Genomic DNA, 4291 nt, shown 5'->3' on the forward strand with positions numbered 1-4291 from the left:
AGAAGACATTTATGCAGCCAACAGACACATGAAAAAATGCTCATCATCACTGACCATCAGAGAAATGCAAATCAAAACCACAATGAGATACATCTCACATCAGTTAGAATGGTGATCATTAAAAAGTCAGGAAACAACAGGTGCTGCAAAGGATGTGGAGAAATAGGAAGACTTTCCTTTCACCTGCCCCAAGACGGGACTCTAATCTTTCCCCACTTTTCTGACTGTAGGTCTTCAGACCCTCCTTTGCAAAGGTCCTGCCTCATTCCCTGGGGGAAGGACAGGGTTAGGAGAGCTTCCTGATAGTTGTACACATGGAGGCTCCTGCAGGGCTGGCACACCCAGAGAGGGCATGGAAGCTGCATGCTCCTTCTCCCAAACCTCGCCCTACACATCTCTTCGTCTGTATCCTTTGCAATATCCTTTATAATAAACTGGTAAACGTAAGTGTTTCCCTGAGTTCTGTGAGTTGCTCCAGCAAATTAATTGAACCCAAAAGGGAGTCAGGCGACCCCATCTTGAAGCCAATTGGTCGGAAGTTCTGGAGGCTCAAAATTGCAACTGGCATCTGAGGGTGTAGGGAGCATTCTTGGGGACTGAGCCCCTAACCAGTGGGATCTGATGCCATCTCCCAGTAGATACTGTCGGAACTGAATTGGAGGACGCCCAGCTGGTGTCTGCTGCATGATGCATGGGGGAAAACCCACACGCATTTGGTCACGGAAGTCTTCATCATCACAGACGTCTTGATGATTATTGTGGTGGTGGTGTGAGAGCAGAGGAAAAATCCAGTTTGAGAGACGTTTTCCCTACATAAGGCCCCATCTCCAAATATATCCACACTGAGGGGTAGGGCTTCGACATACGACTGTGAACGTATGTGGACACACACATTTAGTCCACAGCACAGAGCATGAAGAGCTCATGTGGCCCAGAGCAGAGGCTCATTTAAAAAGCAAACAGGAATCCACATTTGATACCACAAAATGAGTATTTTCTCAGTGCAGCCACAGGCTTGTTTCAATTTACCCGGGCAGGGGCTCAACAAGCCATGCTTTGTTTACGTTCTGGTTTGGGGTTTTGCTTTTGCTTTTGTTTCTTAGCAGTAGCAAGTCAGCACACTGAAGGGGACCCATGACCCTTTGTCCTGATGAGACGGAGGACAGAACCAATGTCTTTTCAAGGTCCCTCCCACCAAATTTGAAGCTAAACGCCAATGCTTTAGACACCAAGCCCACGCGTGCAAACGTCACAGTGTGACAGATCTTACTGGCTCTGCCAAGTGCTGCTGATTTGAGCGAGGGGACTTCTGCACAGCTGGAAACTGTTCTTCCAGGTCATTGACACATGGGACCCACTGGCCAGCACTGGGAGGGGCCATTGCTGGGGACCATTTGACAGAGGGCTGGTGGCAGGCTTTCAGTTTGACAACAGACAGTCCTGAGCTGACATGAATTTGTCCATCTTGTTCTCAACACTGCAGTGAGGACTTCCAGTGCCATTATGGGAAGCTTGAGTGGTTGTACTTTAATAAAAAATTAGTCAGAAATAACAGCGAAAAAATGAAGAGGGCTATGTCCACTCGCACATGTATGTGAAACAGTAACATAAAGTATTCCCATCTCCCAGATGAGTACTTCTTGCCAGTTCACTCACCCACAAGCAGAACCACCTGGAATCTCATTCTTAGTGGTCCTATGAGTTTCTATTAAATATTAAATCCACACTTGGGATACAAGGAATGATCTTTCATATCAATAAACACTCCTTTTGGCGGAGTAATCCTGGGTTCCTTTCTCCGAACATTGAATCAATTTCACAAACATTTCTTCACAAGGCTCTTCCCAGGAGCTGTCGTGTTGGAACACGGTTCTGCCAATTGTACCCTAGAATTTATCCAAAAAAAATATGACTTCAAAGGTGAGGTTAATCAGTATAAATCATGGGGATGTTCTAAGGTGACCAAATGTTCTGCTTTGCAAATATAGATAGTTTTACTTCTTCATTTCCATTCTAGGTGCCTTCTATTTCATAGTCTTGGCTAGTTTTTCCTGGCTAGAACTTCCAGTGCTTACTGAATACTTATTTATGCCAGGCACTGTGCTAGTGTTTTACGTGCATCCTTTCACTAAATTCTCCAAACAACCCTGTGAAGAAAATGTCACCACTGATGACATGTTGTGGATAAGCCAACTCGGACTTAGAGGGGTGAAAAGACCTGCTGAGGTTTCCCAACTAAGTCACAGAACTTGGATTTGAACCTGCATCTTTCTGATTCCACAGCCCGTGGTCTTCAGTTGTATTTGCCGGGTTTCTTCTCAGCTTCTAAGGAATTCCTCTGCCCCTCCAAATAGGGACAGGGTAAAGAGCTCCTAATGTCTTCCAGATAAACTGGAGACCCAAATAAGTGTGTGAATAGTAACTATGCATGTATGTAGCTTATGTATAGCAACCCAAATAATGGTTGAGTTTCCATGAAGACATCTCTTTAAGTATGAAGACACTGTGCTTCGATACACCCACAGCCCCCACCCTCTGCAACCATGGGTGGGGTTTCTACTCATGATTACTAAAAAGGGGAAGAAGAGAAGAAGGCAAATCCCAGAGCGAAGGGGCTCATGGCTGGACTGGCTCCCCTACTGTGTCTAATGTAGCAAGAGAGAGGGGTGAAGACATACAAAGTGACTATTTTCTTTCCTGGAGGACTGACTCTGAATAATAATGGCAGCGGACTATTCTCAGGTGTTTTGCCCCTAAGAGTTGAGGGAATAGAATAAATGTCCATGTAGCTAACTTCAAATAATCTGAATATTTCTTTTTTTTCTTTTTTTTTTTGAGATGGAGTCTTGCTCTGTCGCCCAGCTGGAGTGCAGTGGCACGCTCTTGGCTCACTGCCACCTCTACTTCCCAGGTTCAAGCCATTCTCCTGCCTCAGCCTCCCGAGTAGCTAGGATTACAGGCACATGCCACCACACCCAGCTGATTTTTGTATTTTAGTGGAGACGAGGTTTCACCGTGCTTCCCAGGCTTGTTTGGAACTCCTGACCTCAGGTGATCCACCCACCTTGGCCTCCCAAAGTGCTGGGATTACAGGCATGAGCCACCATGCCTGGCCATAATCCGAATATTTCTATAGTAGGAAAGGAAGCTAATATGCTCTGAGCATCCAAGTTCAACATGCACACTTACATATTACCCAATACGTATTAGCCATGTAATCCTTCTAGAGCCCTGTGGTGGAACTATTTTAAAGAAGAGGCAGCTGAGTGTCAGCGGAGTTTACAACTTGCTGAAGTCACATGGTTAGCAAGTGGCAGAGCTGGAGCGTGCACAGGCTTGTCTGACATCTCCACTGTCAGCCGGTACTGTAAGATTCTGGCTGGCTTCTCTGACTCCCCAGAGAAAGAGTAAATGGCAATCCACAGTGCAGTTTAAGGCAATCATCTTCAAGCCGAAGTACAGATCCCTCCCTGTCTGACCCCACAGCAAGTCTTTCCATCTGGTACCTGCATTTGGATAATTTTAAGAAAATCAGCCAGGTGCAGTGCCTCACACCTGTGATCCCAGTACTTTGGGAGGCCAGTGCAGGTGGATCACCTGAGATCAGGAGTTCAAGACTAGCCTGACCAATACAGTGAAACCCCGTCTCTACTAAAATTACAAAAATTAGCCTGGCATGGTGGTGTGCACCTGTAGTCCCAGCTACTCAGGAGGTTGAGGCAGGAGAATCAGTTGAACTTGGGAGGCGGAGGTTGCAGTGAGCCAAGATCGCACTACTGTACTCCAGCCTGGGCGACAGAGCAAGACTCCGTCTCAAAAGAAAGAAAAAAAAAAAGAAGAAGAAAAAAAGAAAATCAATTTTCAACTCTTCAACTTCTATGACCTCTCTCTCCTAAAAATTGATTGGTCTGAGGCAAGGCTCTGTTTTTTGCCTTCCCCACCTCTCCTGCCAAAATTTTTCTTCTCCCATTTTATAAAAAACAAAAACAAACAACAACAAAGGCTTATTATGCAGCATTGTTCCAGGTGTAAAATCCTTCAGGGCATCAAACACAGGAGCAATTTAAGAAACTATAAACTCTCTTACATTTCATTAAGACATACGTCCAGTAAAAATTTTAGTTTTGTGCTTATAATTATTTTTTAAATTTGTAAAATATTTATATCGTTATGTCAAATCATTTATTAATAATTAGAATGGCATCTCAATTCAGAAGAAAAGTTTTAAACCTATACATTTAAAAACATACATATACATACACATTCACATATATATTTATCACAGAAACAT

Source organism: Mandrillus leucophaeus, unplaced genomic scaffold, assembly GCF_000951045.1.
Source record: "Mandrillus leucophaeus isolate KB7577 unplaced genomic scaffold, Mleu.le_1.0 Scaffold421, whole genome shotgun sequence".
Classification (NCBI taxonomy): Eukaryota; Metazoa; Chordata; class Mammalia; order Primates; family Cercopithecidae; genus Mandrillus; species Mandrillus leucophaeus.